The sequence below is a fragment of the Macaca nemestrina genome, chromosome 10, assembly GCF_043159975.1.
Source record: "Macaca nemestrina isolate mMacNem1 chromosome 10, mMacNem.hap1, whole genome shotgun sequence".
In the NCBI taxonomy this organism is placed as follows: domain Eukaryota; kingdom Metazoa; phylum Chordata; class Mammalia; order Primates; family Cercopithecidae; genus Macaca; species Macaca nemestrina.
Window position 1 is genome coordinate 61,531,921 of NC_092134.1, and position 21,399 is coordinate 61,553,319.

The following is a 21,399-nucleotide window of genomic DNA, read 5'->3' on the forward strand; positions in this document are numbered from 1 at the left end:
CACTTATCAAGATTGAATCAAGAAGAAACCAAAAACCTGAACAAAACAATTACAGTAAGTGTGAATCAGTAATGAAAAGTCTCCCATTAAAGAAAAGCCCAAAGCCCAATGGCTTCACTGTGGAATTCTACCAAACATTTGGAGAAGAACAAATGTCAATTCTTCCTAAACTGTTCCAGAAAACTGAAGAGGAAATAATTTTTCCAAACTCATTGTATAAGGCCAGCATTACTCTGATGCCAAAACCAGCCAAAGACACAACAAAAAAAGAACACCATAGGCCAATATCCCTGATGAACATAGTTGCAAAAATTCTCAACAAAATACTAATAAGCAGAATCCAGTAGCACATTAAAAAGATCACTGACCATGATCAAATGCAATTTATCCCAGGATGCACGGATGGTTCAACATATGCAAATCAATAAATTTGATATATCACATCATTAGAATGAAGGATAAAAATCATATGAACGAGGGGGCGGAGCAAGATGGCCGAATAGGAACAGCTCCAGTCTCCAACTCCCAGCGCGAGCAATACAGAAGACCGGTGATTTCTGCATTTTCAACTGAGGTACTGGGTTCATCTCACTGGGGAGTGCCGGACGATAGGTGCTGCTCAGCTGCTGCAGCCCGACCAGCGAGAGCTGAAGCAGGGCGAGGCATCGCCTCACCTGGGAAGCGCAAGGGGTCCTAGCCAGGGGAACTGAGACACACAACACCTGGAAAATCGGGTAACTCCCACCCCAATACTGCGCTTTAAGCAAACAGGCACACCAGGAGATCATATCCCACACCTGGCCGGGAGGGTCCCACGCCCACGAAGCCTCCCTCATTGCTAGCACAGCAGTCTGCCATATCGCGCAAGGCAGCAGCGAGGCTGGGGGAGGGGCGCCCGCCATTGCTGAGGCTTAAGTAGGTAAACAAAGCTGCTGGGAAGCTCGAACTGGGTGGAGCTCACGGCAGCTCAAGGAAACCTGCCTGTCTCTGTAGACTCCACCTCTGGGGACAGGGCACAGTAAACAATAACAAAAACAGCAGAAACCTCTGCAGACGCAAACGACTCTGTCTGACAGCTTTGAAGAGAGCAGTGGATCTCCCAACACGGAGGTTGAGATCTGAGAAGGGACAGACTCCCTGCTCAAGTGGGTCCCTGACCCCTGAGTAGCCTAACTGGGAGACATCCCCCACTAGGGGCAGTCTGACACCCCACACCTCACAGGGTGGAGTACACCCCTGAGAGGAAGCTTCCAAAGCAAGAATCAGACAGGTACACTCGCTGTTCAGCAATATTCTATCTTCTGCAGCCTCTGCTGCTGATACCCAGGCAAACAGGGTCTGGAGAGGACCTCAAGCAATCTCCAACAGACCTACAGCTGAGGGTCCTGACTGTTAGAAGGAAAACTATCAAACAGGAAGGACACCTACACCAAAACCCCATCAGTACATCACCATCATCAAAGACCAGAGGCAGATAAAACCACAAAGATGGGGGAAAAGCAGGGCAGAAAAGCTGGAAATTCAAAAAATAAGAGCGCATCTCCCCCGGCAAAGGAGCGCAGCTCATCACCAGCAACGGATCAAAGCTGGACAGAGAATGACTTTGACGAGATGAGAGAAGAAGGCTTCAGTCCATCAAACTTCTCAGAGCTAAAGGAGGAATTATGTACCCAGTGCAAAGAAACTAAAAATCTTGAAAAAAAAGTGGAAGAATTGATGGCTAGAGTAATTAATGCAGAGAAGGTCATAAACGAAATGAAAGAGATGAAAACCATGACACGAGAAATACGTGACAAATGCACAAGCTTCAGTAGCCGACTTGATCAACTGGAAGAAAGAGTATCAGCGATTGAGGATCAAATGAATGAAATGAAGCGAGAAGAGAAACCAAAAGAAAAAAGAAGAAAAAGAAATGAACAAAGTCTGCAAGAAGTATGGGATTATGTAAAAAGACCAAATCTACGTCTGATTGGGGTGCCTGAAAGTGAAGGGGAAGATGGAACCAAGTTGGAAAACACTCTTCAGGATATCATCCAGGAGAACTTCCCCAACCTAGTAGGGCAGGCCAACATTCAAATCCAGGAAATACAGAGAACGCCACAAAGATACTCCTCGAGAAGAGCAACTCCAAGACACATAATTGCCAGATTCACCAAAGTTGGAATGAAGGAAAAAATCTTAAGGGCAGCCAGAGAGAAAGGTCGGGTTACCCACAAAGGGAAGCCCATCAGACTAACAGCAGATCTCTCGGCAGAAACTCTACAAGCCAGAAGAGAGTGGGGGCCAATATTCAACATTCTTAAAGAAAAGAATTTTAAACCCAGAATTTCATATCCAGCCAAACTAAGTTTCATAAGTGAAGGAGAAATAAAATCCTTTACAGATAAGCAAATGCTTAGAGATTTTGTCACCACTAGGCCTGCCTTACAAGAGACCCTCAAGGAAGCACTAAACATGGAAAGGAACAACCGGTACCAGCCATTGCAAAAACATGCCAAAATGTAAAGACCATCGAGGCTAGGAAGAAACTGCATCAACTAACGAGCAAAATAACCAGTTAATATCATAATGGCAGGATCAAGTTCACACATAACAATATTAACCTTAAATGTAAATGGACTAAATGCTCCAATTAAAAGACACAGACTGGCAAACTGGATAAAGAGTCAAGACCCATCAGTCTGCTGTATTCAGGAGACCCATCTCACACGCAGAGACATACATAGGCTCAAAATAAAGGGATGGAGGAAGATTTACCAAGCAAATGGAGAACAAAAAAAAGCAGGGGTTGCAATACTAGTCTCTGATAAAACAGACTTTAAACCATCAAAGATCAAAAGAGACAAAGAAGGCCATTACATAATGGTAAAGGGATCAATTCAACAGGAAGAGCTAACTATCCTAAATATATATGCACCCAATACAGGAGCACCCAGATTCATAAAGCAAGTCCTTAGAGACTTACAAAGAGACTTAGACTCCCATACAATAATAATGGGAGACTTCAACACTCCACTGTCAACATTAGACAGATCAATGAGACAGAAAGTTAACAAGGATATCCAGGAATTGAACTCATCTCTGCAGCAAGCAGACCTAATAGACATCTATAGAACTCTCCACCCCAAATCAACAGAATATACATTCTTCTCAGCACCACATCGTACTTACTCCAAAATTGACCACGTAATTGGAAGTAAAGCACTCCTCAGCAAATGTACAAGAACAGAAATTATAACAAACTGTCTCTCAGACCACAGTGCAATCAAACTAGAACTCAGGACTAAGAAACTCAATCAAAACCGCTCAACTACATGGAAACTGAACAACCTGCTCCTGAATGACTACTGGGTACATAACAAAATGAAGGCAGAAATAAAGATGTTCTTTGAAACCAATGAGAACAAAGATACAACATACCAGAATCTCTGGGACACATTTAAAGCAGTGTGTAGAGGGAAATTTATAGCACTAAATGCCCACAAGAGAAAGCAGGAAAGATCTAAAATTGACACTCTAACATCGCAATTAAAAGAACTAGAGAAGCAAGAGCAAACACATTCGAAAGCTAGCAGAAGGCAAGAAATAACTAAGATCAGAGCAGAACTGAAGGAGATAGAGACACAAAAAACCCTCCAAAAAATCAACGAATCCAGGAGTTGGTTTTTTGAAAAGATCAACAAAATTGACAGAACACTAGCAAGACTAATAAAGAAGAAAAGAGAGAAGAATCAAATTGACGCAATTAAAAATGATAAAGGGGATATCACCACCGACCCCACAGAAATACAAACTACCATCAGAGAATACTATAAACACCTCTACGCAAATAAACTGGAAAATCTAGAAGAAATGGATAATTTCCTGGACACTTACACTCTTCCAAGACTAAACCAGGAAGAAGTTGAATCCCTCAATAGACCCATAGCAGGCTCTGAAATTGAGGCAATAATTAATAGCCTACCAACCAAAAAATGTCCAGGACCAGATGGATTCACAGCTGAATTCTACCAGAGGTACAAGGAGGAGTTGGTACCATTCCTTCTGAAACTATTCCAATCAATAGAAAAAGAGGGAATCCTCCCTAACTCATTTTATGAGGCCAACATCATCCTGATACCAAAGCCTGGCAGAGACACAACAAAAAAAAGAGAATTTTAGACCAATATCCCTGATGAACATTGATGCAAAAATCCTCAATAAAATACTGGCAAACCGGATTCAGCAACACATCAAAAAGCTTATCCACCATGATCAAGTGGGCTTCATCCCTGGGATGCAAGGCTGGTTCAACATTCGCAAATCAATAAATATAATCCAGCATATAAACAGAACCAAAGACAAGAACCACATGATTATCTCAATAGATGCAGAAAAGGCTTTTGACAAAATTCAACAGCCCTTCATGCTAAAAACGCTCAATAAATTCGGTATTGATGGAACGTACCTCAAAATAATAACAGCTATTTATGACAAACCCACAGCCAATATCATACTGAATGGGCAAAAACTGGAAAAATTCCCTTTGAAAACTGGCACAAGACAGGGATGCCCTCTCTCACCACTCCTATTCAACATAGTGTTGGAAGTTCTGGCTAGGGCAATTAGGCAAGAGAAAGAAATCAAGGGTATTCAGTTAGGAAAAGAAGAAGTCAAATTGTCCCTCTTTGCAGATGACATGATTGTATATTTAGAAAACCCCATTGTCTCAGCCCAAAATCTCCTTAAGCTGATAAGCAACTTCAGCAAAGTCTCAGGATACAAAATTAATGTGCAAAAATCACAAGCATTCTTATACACCAGTAACAGACAAACACAGAACCAAATCATGAATGAACTTCCATTCACAATTGCTTCAAAGAGAATAAAATACCTAGGAATCCAACTTACAAGGGATGTAAAGGACCTCTTCAAGGAGAACTACAAACCACTGCTCAGTGAAATAAAAGAGGACACAAACAAATGGAAGAACATACCATGCTCATGGATAGGAAGAATCAATATCGTGAAAATGGCCATACTGCTCAAGGTAATTTATAGATTCAATGCCATTGCCATCAAGCTACCAATGAGTTTCTTCACAGAATTGGAAAAAACTGCTTTAAAGTTCATATGGAACCAAAAAAGAGCCCGCATCGCCAAGACAATCCTAAGTCAAAAGAACAAAGCTGGAGGCATCACGCTACCTGACTTCAAACTATACTACAAGGCTACAGTAACCAAAACAGCATGGTACTGGTACCAAAACAGAGATATAGACCAACGGAACAGAACAGAGTCCTCAGAAATAATGCCACACATCTACAGCCAGCTGATCTTTGACAAACCTGAGAGAAACAAGAAATGGGGAAAGGATTCCTTATTTAATAAATGCTGCTGGGAAAATTGGCTAGCCGTAAGTAGAAAGCTGAAACTGGATCCTTTCCCTTACTCCTTATATGAAAATTAATTCAAGATGGATTACAGACTTAAATGTTAGACCTAATACCATAAAAATCCTAGAGGAAAACCTAGGTAGTACCATTCAGGACATAGGCATGGGCAAAGACTTCATGTCTAAAACACCAAAAGCAATGGCAGCAAAAGCCAAAATTGACAAATGGGATCTAATTAAACTAAAGAGCTTCTGCACAGCAAAAGAAACTACAGTCAGAGTGAACAGGCAACCTACAGAATGGGAGAAAATTTTTGCAATCTACTCATCTGACAAAGGGCTAATATCCAGAACCTGCAAAGAACTCAAACAAATTTACAAGAAAAAAACAAACAACCCCATCAAAAAGTGGGCAAAGGACATAAACAGACATTTCTCAAAAGAAGACATTCATACAGCCAACAGACACATGAAAAAATGCTCATCATCACTGGCCATCAGAGAAATGCAAATCAAAACCACAATGAGATAACATCTCACACCAGTTAGAATGGCAATCATTAAAAAGTCAGGAAACAACAGGTGCTGGATAGCATGTGGAGAAATAGGAACACTTTTACACTGTTGGTGAGATTGTAAACTAGTTCAACCATTATGGAAAACAGTATGGCGATTCCTCAAGGATCTACAACTAGATGTACCATATGACCCAGCCATCCCATTACTGGGTATATACCCAAAGGATTATAAATTATGCTGCTATAAAGACACACGCACACGTATGTTTATTGCGGCACTATTCACAATAGCAAAGACTTGGAATCAACCCAAATGTCCATCAGTGACAGATTGGATTAAGAAAATGTGGCACATATACACCATGGAATACTATGCAGCCATCAAAAAGGATGAGTTTGTGTCCTTTGTAGGGACATGGATGCAGCTGGAAACCATCATTCTTAGCAAACTATCACAAGAACAGAAAACCAAACACCGCATGTTCTCACTCATAGGTGGGAACTGAACAATGAGATCACTTGGACTCGGGAAGGGGAACATCACACACCGGGGCCTATCCTGGGGAGCGGGTAGGGGGGAGGGATTGCATTGGGAGTTATACCTGATGTAAATGACGAGTTGATGGGTGCTGACGAGTTGATGGGTGCAGCACACCAACATGGCACAAGTATACATGTGTAACAAACCTGCACGTTATGCACATGTACCCTAGAACTTAAAGTATAATAATAATAAATAAGTTAAAAAAAATCATATGATCATCTCAATAGACAGGAAAAAAAAAGCATTTTATAATATTAAACATCCCTCATGATAAAAACTCTAAGCAAGTTGGTAGAAGAAACATACTTGAACACAATGAACTTTACGGCCAACAATATACTTAACAGGGAAAAGTTCAAAGTTTTTCTCTAAGATCTGGTACAAGACAAGGATGGCCACTTTCACCACTTTTAGTCAACACACAGTACTGGAAGTCCTAGCCAGAGCAATTAGACAAGAGAAAAAAAGAAAGGACATCCAAACTGTAAGGAATCCTTGTTTGCAGACATAATCTTACAGAAAACCCTAAAAGCTCTACTGAAAAACTCCTAACACTGATAAACTGATAAATTACATAAAGTTGCAGGACGCAAAATCAATGTACAAAAATCAGTAGCATTTCTATACACCAATAAAGAACTAACAGAAAAAGAAACCAAGAAAGCAATTCCATTTACAATAGCTACAAACAAACAAAAAGGAAATAATGTAGGAATAAATTTAACCAAGGTGAAAGAGCTCTACAAGAATAACTACAAACACTGATGAGAACTTAAGGAGGACATAAAATAATGGAAAGGCATCCATGTTCATAGACTAGAAGAATATTGTGAAAATGACCACAATACCAAAAGCAATCTACACATTCAATGCAATCTCTATCAAAATACCAATGACGATCTTCCCAGAAATTGAAAAACAATCCTAAAATTCATATGGAACCACAAAAGATCCCAAATAGCCAAAGCAATCCTAAGCAAAAAGAACAAAGCTGGATGCCTCACACTACCAGACTTCAAAATATACTACAAACCTATAGTAACCAAAACAGCATGGTGCTGACATAAAAAACATACACAGACCAATTAAAGAGAATAAGGAATCCAGAAATAAATTTAGAGCCAACTGATTTTTGACAAAGTCACCAAGAACATTCACTGAGGAAGAAACAGCCTCTTCTATAAATGGTGCTGGGAAAACTAAATATGTATATGCAGAAAAAATGAAACTAGAACCCTATCTCTCACCATATACAAAAATCAACTCAAAATGGATTGAAGGGCTACGCATGGTGGCTCATGCTTGTAATCCCAGCACTTTGGGAGGCCGAGTCAGGCACATCACCTGAGGTTGGGAGTTCAAGACCATCCTGCCAATATGGTGAAACCCCATCTCTACTAAAAATACAAAAAAAAAAAAAAAAAAATCAGCAGGGCATGGTGGCAGGTGCCTGTAATCCCAGCTACTTGGGAGGCTGAGGCAGAAGAATCGCTTGAACCTGGGAAATAGAGAGTGCAGTGAGTTGAGATCGCACCACTGCATTCCAGCCTGGGCAACATAGCGAGACTTCATTTCAAAAAAAAAAAAAAAGATTGAAGGCTTAAATGTAAGATCCAAAACTATGAAACTACTGTAAGAAAATGCTTCAAAAACTACTAGAGGAAATTATTCAGGGCACTGGTCAGGACAAAGATTTCATAGAGAAGATTGCAAAAGCACTGGAAACAAGAGCAAAAACAGACAAACAGGATTACATCAAAATAACAACTTCTGCATAGCATAGGAAACAAGAGAATGAAGATACAACCTGTAGAATGGGAAAAAATACCTGCAAACTATACATCCAACAAGGGTTCAATATCCAGAAGATACAAGAAAGTCAAAAACCTCAACAGAAAAAAAAAAAAAAAATACTCCAATTTAAAAAAGGGTAAATAAGTTAAATAGGTATCTCTCAAAAGATGACATACAGGAAGTTTATATTCAGGGCAACTTGAATCTGTGCTTCCGGACTGCAATCCTCCATCTTGGCACAAATAAACTCTGTTGAGGGAAGACAGGGAACCTGAATGGAGGGACCAGCTGAAGCCATGGCAGAAGAACATAAATTGTGAATATTTCATGGACATTTGTTAGTTCCCCAAATTAATACTTTTTATAATTTCTTACACCTGTCTTTAATGCAGTCTCTGAACATAAATTGGGAAGATTTCATGGACATCTATTACTTCCCCAATCAATACTCTTATAATAAATTTCCTATGCCTGTCTTTAACCTCTTAATCCCATCATCTTTGTAAGCTAAGGATGTATGTCACCTCAGGACCCTGTGATGCTTGCGTTATCTGCACAAATTGTTTGTAAAGCATGTGTGTTTGAACAATATGAAATCTGGGCACCTTGAAAAGAACAGGATAACAGTGATTTTCAGGGAACAAGGGAGATAACTATAAAGTCTGACTGCCTGCAGGGCCAGGCAGAACAGAGTCATATTTCTCTTCTTTCAGAAAGCAAATAGGAGAAATACCACTGAATTCTTTTCTCTTCAAGGAATAACCCTGGGAAAACGAATGCATTCCCAGGGGGAGGTCTCCAAAATGGCCACTCTGGGAGTGTCTGTCTTATGCAGTTGTAGATAAAGGATGAAATATGCCCTGGTCTCCTTCAGTGCCCTCAGGCTTGCTAGGATTAGGAAATTCCAGCCTGGCAAATTCTAGTCAGACCGGTTGTCTGCTCTCGAACCCTGTTCCTGTTAAGATGTTTATCAATGACAATGTGTGCCCAATGGACATGGACCTTCACCAGTAATTCTTCTTTTGCCCTGAACTTGTGATCTCACTCTGCCCCTCTGCCCTTGTGATATTTTATTGCCTTTGAAGCATGTGATCTCTGTGACTCATTCCCTGTTTGTACACCCCTCCTCTTTTGAAACCCCTAATAAAAACTTGCTGGTTTTGCAGCTCAAGGTGCATCACGGAACCTGCCGACATGCAATGTCACCCCCAGACACCCAGCTGTAAAATTTATTTCTTTTGTACTCTTTCTCTTTATTTCTCAAACCAGCCAACACTTAGGGAAAATAGAAAAGAACCTACGTTGAAATACTGGGGGCTGGTTCCCTCGATAAAACTCTATATCTACATTTAAAAATGACAATGACAAAAAAAACCATACAAATGGCTAACAGGTATATGAAAAAAATGTTCAACATCACTAATTAGCAAGAAAATGCAAATCAAAACCTCAATGAGATACCATCTCATCCCAGAAAGGCTAATTAACTGATGACTAATTATTTGTCATCAAAACAACAACAACAAAAATGCTGGTGAGGATATGGAGAAAAGATAACTCTTATACACTGCTGGTGGGAATGTAAATTGGTTCAACCACTACAGAAAACAGTATGAAGTTTCCTCAAAAAACTAAAAACAGTGGCCAGGCGTGATGGCTCACGCTTGTAATCCCAACACTTTGGGAGGCCAAAGAAGGCAGATGGTTTGAACTCAGGAGTTCAAGACCAGCCTGGGCAACATGGTGAAACGTTATCTCTACAAAAATACAAAAATAATTAGCCAGACATGGTGGCACATGCTTGTAGTCCCAGCTGTTCAGGAGGCTGAGGTGAGAGGATTGCCTGAACCCAGAAATTGGGAGGTTGCAGTAAGGCAAGATAACATCACTGCATTCCAGCTTGAGCAACAAAGTGAGACTCTCTCTCAAAAAAAAGAAAAAAAAAATTACCATATGATCCAGTAATCCCACTTTTGACTATATATCCAAAAAAAAAGAAAATCAGTACGTCAAAGAAGCACTCCCAAGTTTACTGCTGCACTATTCACAATAGCCAAGATACAGAGTCAATCTAAGAGTCCATCAACAGATGACTGGATAAAGAAAATGTGGTGGCCAGGCACGGTGGCTCACACCTGTAATCCCACCACTTTGGGAGGCCAAAGTGGGCACATCACCTGAGGTCGGGAGTTCGAGACCAGCCTGACCAACAGGGAGAAACCCTGTCTCTACTAAAAATACAAAATTAGCCAGGCGTGGTGGCACATGCCTGTAATTCCAGCTACTCAGGGGGCTGAGACAGGAGAATCACTTGAACCCGGGAAGCAGAGGCTGTGGTGAGTCAAGGTCACGCCATTGCACTCCAGCCTGGGCAAGAAGAGTGAAACTCTGTCTCAAAAAACAAAAAAAGAAAGAAAATATGGTATATATACACAATGGTATACAATTAAGCCACAAAAATGAAAAAAATCCTGTCATTTGCAGTAACATGGATGAGCATCAAGGAATATGTTAAGTAAAATAAGCCAGCCACAGGAAGATAAATACCACATGTTCTAACTCATATGTAGAAGCTAAAACAGTTGGCTTCATCGAAGTAGAAAGGAGAATAGCAGTTACTACAGGCAGGGAAGGGTTGGGGGAAGGGAAGTAGACAAAGGTTGGTTAATCAATACTAAAGTACAGCTAGACAGGAAGAATAAATTCTAATGTTCTACAGCACTATTACATGATATAATTAACAATTTATTGTATATTTTCAAATAGAAGAGATTGTGAATGCTTCTAACACAAAGAAATAATAAATGTTCTAAGCAATAGATAGGCTAAGATTTGATTACACATTATATACATATATCAAATTATCACACTGTACTCCATAAATATGTACAATTATGTGCCAATTAAAAAATAAAAGCAAAATCTAGATTTTTTAAAGTCCAATTAAAACTTCAATAATATATAATAACGAAGATATTTCTTAGACTCTATCATGAATTGATTCTTTAGTATCCTGCCATAGAACATTCTGCTTCTTATGTTTATCAACTGTAATAACTGACATTTGAAAAGCTATCTCCAGGCATATTTGTTACAAAAAAATTATTTTGCTACAGGGAGCAATTATGATGTGAATAATTTCACCTCAGATAACATTTGTTAGTAGAATAAGCTTTCAATTGCTTCACTCTGGTTTTATTCATGATCTCTAACGCAAAATTAAAAGGTTCTGGGCAGACGCAGTGTAATTCCAGGACACTGGGAAGCCAACACAGGAGGATCACTTGAGGCCAGCAGTTCAAGACCATCCTGGGCAGTAAAGCAAGATGCCCCCCGACCCCCATCTTTTAAGAAAAAAAAAATTAAATTTTTAAAGAAAGCTTCAAATGCTTTTATCTGCTATGTAATATTTTTATTACCCATTACTTTACAAAAACATTTCTACATTATCAAATCTGACCCTCAAAATTCAGTTAGATAGATATTATCATTCCCATCTTGTAACTGAAAAAACTGCAAGAAAATCAAGTGATTTGCTCAAGCTTCTTCTACTACTCTAGGGCTGAGACTGAAAGGTCTACTCTACAAGTTTTATTTGTCCAAAGAGTACATAATGAAAAAGGCTATCAACTTAAGGCTCAGCATATATGGACAATGACAAAACTGTTCCAATATCCTACATGCTGTTTGCATCCCAATCTGTAGTATTCACCAACTACCAGTGCTGTGAACATGAGTAGGTCCTCTGTACTACAGGAAGCAAAGAAAGAGCATCAGCAGTCCCTTTCTTCCTTTCTACTACCTAAGATTTGAGAGAAAATGAAGAGGTCATAGGAACAGTAGAAAAAAACAAGTCAGGAAAAAAAAGAAAAAATATATATCCCAAGAAGGTAAAGGTCAATGGAAACTACAATCAGGAATCTGGCAAACTGAAGCCTAAAAGAAGAAAAAGATCGAAACAAAAGTCTACACTACCAGAGATGTGCAACATGTTTGAGACTCCTTCCATAAGAAGCCAAATTCTACAAAGAATCAGCACCATGCATCTCAAATAGTAAAAGAATGTATAGGCAACACATTCTCATGACTGTTACCTTAGGGATACAGAGGCATCAATATGTAAAAACAGAACAGCCTAATCAGTTTCCCAGACCATATCTGAGATATTACTCCCCAAACCTAACAACTTACTAATTTGAGATATTTTACAAGGGACCAAATTATATGGCAAAAACTTACCTAAAATACATCTCGAATGGGGATATAAATGATGTTTTCATTTCATCTTCCAGTTCATCTAGCAGAGAACACTGAATATGAAAACTGCTCGAAGGATACATAGTGTCAAAATCAAGATTTAGTTGGTTTGGCAGTATGGGGGCGGGGTGAACCATAATTCCTATATGGTCCAATCTTTTAAAATCAAGAAATAATGTATTTCGGTAAATGAATTTAAATTGAAATTTGAAGAGAATAACAAGATAACCCCCAAAAAATCACATACAATAAAAAGGCAAAAGGTGCAACTGATTAAGAAAACCAAAACTTTTTTTTTTTTTTGAGACGGGTCTCGCTCTGTCGCCCAGGCTGGAGTGCAGTGGCGCAATCTCGGCTCACTGCAAGCTCTGCCTCCTGGGTTCACGCCATTCTCCTGCCTCAGCCTCCCAAGCAGCTGGGACCACAGGCACCTGCCACCATGCCTGGCTAATTTTTTTGTATTTTTAGTAGAGACGGGATTTCACCATGTTAGCCAGGATGGTCTCGAACTCCTGACCTCGTGATCCACCCGCCTCGGCCTCCCAAAGTGATGGGATTACAGGCATGAGCTACCGCACCTGGCCAAGGAAAACAACACTCTTAAGTACCCAGTAACACGAAGTAAAAGATATGGAAGATCTTTTTTTTAAAAAAAGACACAATAGCTATGTTTTAATACTACTACTAATAAAGAAATGCAAGAAAGTGATTATGATAAAAGTTAGGGTAACAGTTTCTTAGGAGACAAGGGGTGGTACATGGAAGGTCATCTGGAGTTATTGGCAAAGGTCTATTTTTTTTTTTGAGACAGAGTCTTGCTGTGTCGCCCACACTGGAGTGTAGTGTCGTGATCTTGGCTCACTGCAGGCTCCGCCTCCAGGGTTCACGCCATTCTCCTGCCTCAGCCTCCTGAGTAGCTGGGATTACAGGCTCCCGCCACCACGCCCAGCTAATTTTTTTGTATTTTTAGTAGAGACGGAGTTTCACCATGTTAGCCAGGATGGTCTCAATCTCCTGGCAAAGGTCTATTTTTTAATCTAAGCGGTGATTACAAGAAGGTTTGCCTTATGACTCATTGAGCTATATGGTAAATGTGATTTTCAGTATCTGAATTTTGTTTTACAATAAAAATGCTAAAAATTACTGATGATAAACACAAAATGATATGGTTTAACTGTATCCCTACCCAAATCTCATCTCAAATTGTAATCCCCACATGTCGAGGGAGGAACCCAATGGGAGGTGATTGGATCATAAGGACAGTTTCCCCCATGCTGTTCTCATAATAGTGAGGGAGTTCTCACAAGATCTTATGGTTTAAAAGTGGCAGTTTCCCCTGAGCACTCTCTCTCTCCTGCTGCCATGTAAGACATGCCTTGCTTCCCCTTCGCCTTCTGCCGTGAAGTTTCCTGAGGCCTCCCTAGCCATTCGAAACTGTGAGTTAATTAAAACCTCTTTCCTTTATAAATTACCTAGTCTCAGGTATTTCTTTATAGCAGTGTGAAAACAAAGTAATACACAAAATGTAAAGTCTTAAATAGGATCTAAATCAATCTCAAGGGTACTGAAGGAATTTTGTCTGATGGAAAACATGACACAAATTCAACAATGAAAAAATATACCTCGAGAAAAAGAAAGGGAAGAACAGATCAAGCAGAGATTTGAGGAAGTAGCACCACCTGTCACCAAGTTAATGTGCAAAAGAAAAGGTTGGAGGGAGAGGAATGCTATTGTTTTGGAAGATTATACAGACTATCAATGAGATGGGAGAAAAAAAGACACTTAAATACAAATTACAAACTAGTATAAAACCACTCTATGTATATGATGATGACCTTCAGCTACTCAAACATCTACTGGCACATTCTCTAAACACATACCATCTGTTAAAATTCTTGAATTATCTTGCTGATAATGTTGCCTGTCAGAAGGTACAGAACAGAAAAGAGAATTAATGCAGACCAACAAGAAGGAAATAGTAAAATCTTGGGAGAAAAAAGCCATCTTAAGAGTTCATAACAACAAAAAGAACAAATTTGGAAAACATTCAGCCTACTATTGAAGGGGAAAAAAGATGTACAGAAGAGATAGGTATTAATTCCACCAAAAACAGAAAGGAAAAAGAAACCCTATATAAAAACTTCCACTTCTGGCCAAGATGGAATAACAGGCTGGATTTAACCTCCCACCAGGAAAATAATAATAATAATAATAAACTAAAAATACTGACCAACCTATGAAACAATGGTTTTCACAATACTCCCCCCATCAAACAATGAATGATAGTGACTACTGAGAGAAAGGAACCAAATGAAGTTAGCAATACAACTGTCTAGCTTACCGTTGTGAGTTCCCAGCTATGGGAAAGGGAGAGAAAACTCAGAAGGCGTCCAGTGAGGAGAGGGATGTGGGAAATAGGGGATGCCAATACAGCTACAGTTCACAGGAGAAAGTACCAGAGAAAAGAGAAGAACACACAGGGAACTCAAGAAATCTGCAGTCTTCCTCGAGTATTCAGCAGAGTATGGAGCAGTGCATGTTTGTCAGTAAACTCCTCAAGGCAAGAGGGAAACTATTAGAAGAAACTATCTGCAGACTCACATAGCTGTTTGCACCAGAGTGGAAAATTTCATAATTCACAAAGCACTCCCTTGCCTCATCAGTGAGGCAAAATTAGTTCTATACTAAACACTGTGCTGATACCATTTAGCAAAGTTTAAAGGCAAGACCCAAAAGCACCAAACTGACTCCAAGCAACTTAAGTGCCTTCTAACACAAAGCTCAATAATATTTTACAGAACACAAAAATAACTAGCATCCAAAAAAAGAGAATTCAACATATCTGACATTTTCCAGTAAAAAATTTACCACTAAGGCATGCCAAGAGCCATGCTAAGAGCCAGGAAAATATGATCTATAACAAGAAAAAGTAATCAATTACCAATGACCACAAAGCAACACAAATAATCAGTAATGAAGGATATTAAAGTATTATTTTAAGTCTATCCCATATGTTCAAGACACTAAAGTCACAACTCGGCCAGGTGCAGTGGCTCATGCCTGTAATCCCAGCACTGTGGGAGGGTGGTATGGTTTGGATCTGTGTCCCTGCCCAAATTTCATGTTAAATTGTAATCCCCAATGTTGGAGGCAGGGCCTGGTGGGAGGTAATGGGATTATGCGGGCAGTTTCTCATGGTTTAGCACCATTCCCCTTGGTGCTGTCTTGGCAGTAGTGAGTTCTCATGAGATGGTTGTTTAAAAGTATGTGGCACGTATCCTCTCTCTATTCCTCCTGCTCTATGTGAAGTGTTGGCTCACTCTTTGCCTCCCGCCATGATTTTAAGTTTCCTGAGGCCTCCCTAGAAGCTGAGCAGAAGCCAGCATCACCCTTCCTGTACAGCCTGAAGAACCGTGAGCCAATTAATTAAACCTCTTTTCTTTATAACTTGCCCAGTCTCAGGTATTTCTTTATAGCAGTGAGTGAGAATTGACTGATACAGAAAATTGGTACCAGGAATGGGCACTGCTATAAAGACACCTTAAAATGTGGGCGCAGCTTTGGATCTGGGTAACAGACAGAGGTTAGAAGAGTGTGGAGGGCTCAAAGATAGGAAGATGAGGGAAAGTTTGGAATTTCCTAGAGACTGGTTGAATGGTTGTGACCAAAATACTGGTAGTGATATGACAGTGAAGGCCAGGCTGACGAGGTCTCAGATGGAAATGAGGAACTATTGGGAACTGGAGTAAAAGTCACTTTTGCTATGTCTTAGCAAACAACCTGGCTGTACTGTGCCCCTGCTTTAGGGATCTGTGGAACTTTGAACTTGAGAGGGATGATTTAGGGTATCTAATGGAAGAAATTTCTAAGCAGCAAAGCATTCAAGATGTGGCCTGGTTGCTTCTAACAACCTATGCTCATATGCATATGCAAATAAATGACTTGAAACTGGAACTTATATTTAAAAGGTAAGCAGGACATAAAACTTTAGAAAATTTGCAGCCTCGCCATGTGGCAATAAAGAAAAGTACATTTTCAGGAGAGCAATTCAAGCCCACAGCAGAAATCTGCATAACTACCAGAAAGGCAAGTGCTGATAGCCAAGACAATGGGAAAAAGGCCTTGAAGGCATTTCAGAGACCTTTGCAGCAGCCATTCCCATCACAGGACCAAGGCATAGGAGAGAAAAATGGTTTCCCTGGCCAGGCCGAGGATCCTGCTGCCCTGCACCACCTCAGGACACTGCTCCCTGCATCCCAGACACTCCAGCTCCAGCTGTGACTCAAAAGGCTCCAGCTAAAGCTCAGGCTGCTGCTTCACAAGGCGCAAGCTATAAGCCCTAGCAGTTTCCACACGATGTTAATTTAAGCCTGCAGGTGCACAGAACGCAACAGCTGAAGCTTGAGAGTCTCTGCCTAGAATTCAGAGGATGTATGGAGAAGCCAAGCAGAACCCTGATGTAGGGGCAGAGTCCTCCTTGGAGAAGCCAAGCAGAACCCTGATGTAGGGCAGTGAGGAGGAGGAATGTAGGATTGGTGCCTCCACAAAGGCACTGCCTAGTGGAGCTGTGAGAAGAGGGCCATTGTCCTTCAGATCCCAGAATGATAAATCCACCAAGAGCTTGCACTCTTAGCCTGGAAAAGCCACAGGCACACAATGCCAGCCCTTGAGAGCAGCCATGTGGGCTGAGCCCTGCAACGCCACAGGGCAGAGCTGTCCAAGGCCTTGGGTGCCCACCCCTTGTATCAGTGTGCCCTAAGTGTGGGACATGAAGTCAAAAGCCTTGGGTGCCCACCCCTTGTATCAGTGTGCCCTAAGTGTGGGACATGAAGTCAAAAGAGATTATTTTGGAGCTTTAAGATTTAATGACTGCCCTGCTGGGTTTCAGGCTTGCATTGGCCTATAGCCCCTTTCTTTTGGCAGATTTTTCCCTTTTGGAATGGGAGTATTTACCCAATGCCTATAACTAGGATCTTGGGAGTAACTAACTTGTGTTTCATTTTACAGTCTCATAGGTGGAAAGGACTAACCTTGTCTCAGATGAGACTTTGGACTTCTGAGTTAATGCTAGAAATGAGTTAAGACTTTGAGGGACTACTGGGAAAGTATGATTATATTTTGAAATGTGATAAGGACATGGAGATTTGGGAGGGGCCGGAAGAGGAATGATATGGTTTGGATCTGTGTCCCCGCCCAAATCTCATGTTGAACTGCAATACCCATTGTTGAGGGTGGGGCCTGGGGGGAGGTAATGGTGGAGGTGGTTTCTCATGGTTTAACACCATCCACTCTTTATGCTGTCATCACAACAGTGAGTTCTCATGAGATCTGGTTTAAAAGTGTGTGGCATCTCCCTCTCCCCCTTCCTCCTGCTCTATGTGACCTGTTAGCTTGTTCTTTGTCTTCCACCATGACTGTAAGTTTCCTGAGGCCTCCCAGAAGCTGAGCAGATGCCAGCATCATGCTTCCTGTACAGCCTGTAGAACCATGAGCCAATTAAACCTATTTTCTCTATAAATTACTGAGTCTCAGGTATTTCTTTTTTTTTTTTTTTTTTGAGATGGAGCGTTGCTCTGTCGCCAGGCTGGAGTGCAGCGGCACAATCTCGGCTCACTGCAAGCTCTGCCTCCCAGGTTCAAGCAATTCTCCTGCCTTAGCTTCCCAAGTAGCTGGGACTACAGGCACGTGCCACAACACCTGGCTAATTTTTGTATTTTTAGTAGAGACAGGATTTCACCATGCTGGCCAGGATGGTCCTGATCTCCTGACCTCATGATCCACCCACCTTGGTCTCCCAAAGTGCTAGGATTACAGGCGTGAGCCACTGCACCCAGCCTCAGGTATTTCTTTATAGCAGTGTGAAAACTGATTAATACAGAGGCCCAAGTAGGAGGATCACCTTGAGGGCAGGAGTTCAAGACTAGTCTGGGCAACACAGCTAGACCCCATGTCTACAAAACAAAAAAATTAGCCAGGCATGGTGGCACATGCCTGTAGTCCTAGCTACTCGGAAGGCTGAGGCGAAAAGATCACTTGAGCCCAGGAATTAAAGGTTGTAATGAGTCATGATCATATCACTGCACTTCAGCCCGGGCACAGAACAAAAACTCTGTGGCTTCTCCCGTTGCTGCCTGTGGCTGTGCAGCCAACCTGCTCAGAAGGAGCTGGGTCGCACCACTGTGCGAAACCCGCCAGCTCCACATGGCAAGTGAAATGCACTGGTTTAGAACTTCTGATGTCTTTCAAACCACTCTAGCCAGTGTAGCCCCAGTATTTACCACGACAAAATTTGACAGAGAAATGTTACTTCTTTTGAAGGGAAGAACACTGAGTTATACCAAGAGTTAGGTCTTCAAGCCAGAGATGTGAGATTTCACCATGTAATGAGTATCACAGCCAGAAATAATAGGATTATCATGAGAATGGAGTATTTGAAAGCTGGGATAACTCGAGAGTGTCTTCTGATTTTAGATTATCATAATTTAAACTCACAGCAATGCCTGTTCCGAGAACTCTCTTCACAATTGTCTGGAGAGGGTCAACTTGTTATAAACCCTTTAACTTTTTGAGTTTAGAGCTATAGAAGCGCTCCCGCAATACTTGATCAACACCCTTCAGGTGAAACTTAGCATTTTCCAGCCACTGATCCTCGAGACGTTGGAAGCTTTGGTGGACCCCAAACATTCTTCTGTAGACAGAAGCAAACTCCACATTTTACTACAGAACAGCAAAAGTCTACTAGAGTTAGAAACATATTAAAATTTTCAGAGTCAATCTTGGAGATTTTGGATGAGGAAGAGTTGCTAGAAGAGTTCTATCAAAATGGAGTGACCCACAAGTCTTTGAAAAGAGCAGTACTGGGACTGACCATGCAGAGGAGATGGAGTTGCTGATGGAAAACTACCACCAACTGGCTGACGATCACTCCAATGCAGCTTAGGAGCTTAGGGTACTGATTGATGATTCACAAAAGTATTATTTTCATCAATCCTGCCAGCCACCGTAACGTGATAATGAAGTTGAATCTACAGCTGACCGTAAGAACCTTCTCTCTTTTGCTCTTTGGAGTAATGGGAGTTGCTTTTGGAATGAGTTTGGAATCTCCCCTTGAAGAGGCCCAACGAGTGTTTTGGCTGATTACAGGAATTACGTTCATGGGAAGTGGCCTTATCTGGAGGCGCCCGCTTTCATTCCTGGGACAACAGCTAGAAGTTCCACTGCCTCGCATGACGGCCTCCTTACCTAAAAAGACTCTTCTAGCAGATACAAGCGTGGAACAAAAAACAGCCTCAGACCCGATGGACTTGGATCAGGCAGGAGTATCCTAACAAACAATGAGGAACAACCCTGTGGACACTGAAGTTTTTTTTTTTTTTTTTTTATAATCACAAGTAACTTCTGATACTTTTATTATTTTCTTGTATGGAGTCAGACACTTGAAAAAAAATAATATCTGATGACAAAATATTTTGGAAGTCACAATACTAGAACTTGATTGCATTTCCAGAATTCTGAGTTAAAGAAACAAAGTGTTTGCTTTGTAACAGGCTAAAATTCTATTTCCTGCAAACTTTAAATGCTGTTTTTAGACATGATGTGAGGCAACACAAGAACAGAGAGTTGTATAAATTTTATTTAATTTATACATAACAAGAAAAGTACAATTTCAGGCTGAATGAAGCATAGGAGCTTGACAAACCCATAGGAAGCCATAGTTCTTTGTCACTACAAGGAATTACCTTCATGTGAATTTCCTGATTCTCAGGTGACTAAAAGCTACCATTCTATGCATGAACCTTAAAACAAATTCTGGAAGTTTGTACTTTAAAAACCAAACTTTGACGTAACATTATTTTCTTATATTTGCCCCCCCTTTTATATAAGATGAATAAAAATAAATAACTTTTTTAAAAAGACCCAACTGAACTTGTATTAAAAGGATTTGTATCCAGAACATAAAATCCAGGACATAAAAAGAACACTAAAAACTCAGTAACAAAAAAAAAAAAAAAAGTTTGAAAAAAATAAGCAGAAGATTTAAACAGACACTTCATCAAAGAAGATACAAGGACAGCAAATAAGCACATGGAAAATACTCAACACCATTAGTCATTACAGAAATGTAAACTGAAACCATAATGAAACACTATTACACACCTATTAGAATGGCTATAATTAAAATGACTGACATTAAATATGGGCAAAAATATGAAGCAACTGGAACTTTCATACACTGCCAGTGGAAACATAAAACACTACACCTACTTTGGAAAACAATTTCCCACTGTGTTAGAATGCTACACACACAACTAATATATATGATCCAGCCACTCTATTCTCAGGTATCCAATCAAGAAAAATGAAAGTATATTTTCATAAAAGACGTACACCAATGCTCAGAGCAGCTTTATTTTATTTATTTATTTATTTATTTATTTATTTATTTATTTATTGAGACGGAGTTTCTTTCTTGTTGCTCAGGCTGGCGTGCAGTGGCAAGATACCGGCTCACCACAACCTCCACCTCCCGGATTCAAGCAATTCTCCTGCCTCAGCCTCCCAAGTAGCTGGGATTACAGGCATGCACCACCACACTCAGCTACTTTTGTATTTTAGTAGAGACAGGGTTTCTCCATGTTGGTCAGGCTGGTCTTGAACTCCTGGCCTCAGGTGACCCACCCACCTTGGCCTTCCAAAGTGCTGGGATTACAGGTGTGAGCCACTGCACCCGGCCTAAGAGCAGCTTAATTTGTAACACTCAAAGTGGAAATAACCCAAATATCTATCAAACACAAGACCAGATAAACAAAATGTGATATACCCATACAATGAATATTATTTGTGGGTTTTTTTCGAGACAGTCTTGCTCTGTCACCCAGGCTGGAGTGCAGTGGCACGATCTCTGCTTACTG

General features: G+C 40.6%; 1 protein-coding gene and 1 pseudogene across 3 annotated transcripts in view; one reads left to right on the forward strand and one right to left on the reverse strand.

Annotated features, from left to right (window-relative positions):
• The window catches only part of LOC105473364 (TBC1 domain family member 15), an 87,519-nt gene that overhangs the window by 58,177 nt on the left and 7,943 nt on the right, over window positions 1–21,399 (reverse strand). The window contains exon 1 of one of the 3 annotated variants that reach the window (XM_071071440.1): window positions 12,470–12,493. The exons of the other annotated variants lie outside the window; for them this stretch is intronic. The gene's annotated coding sequence lies outside the window, so the exon portion shown is untranslated. Of the gene's footprint in view, window positions 1–12,469; window positions 12,494–21,399 lie in introns of those variants that run through there. 3 annotated transcript variants of the gene reach the window in all.
• On the forward strand, window positions 17,739–19,847 carry LOC105473470 (magnesium transporter MRS2 homolog, mitochondrial pseudogene; annotated as a pseudogene).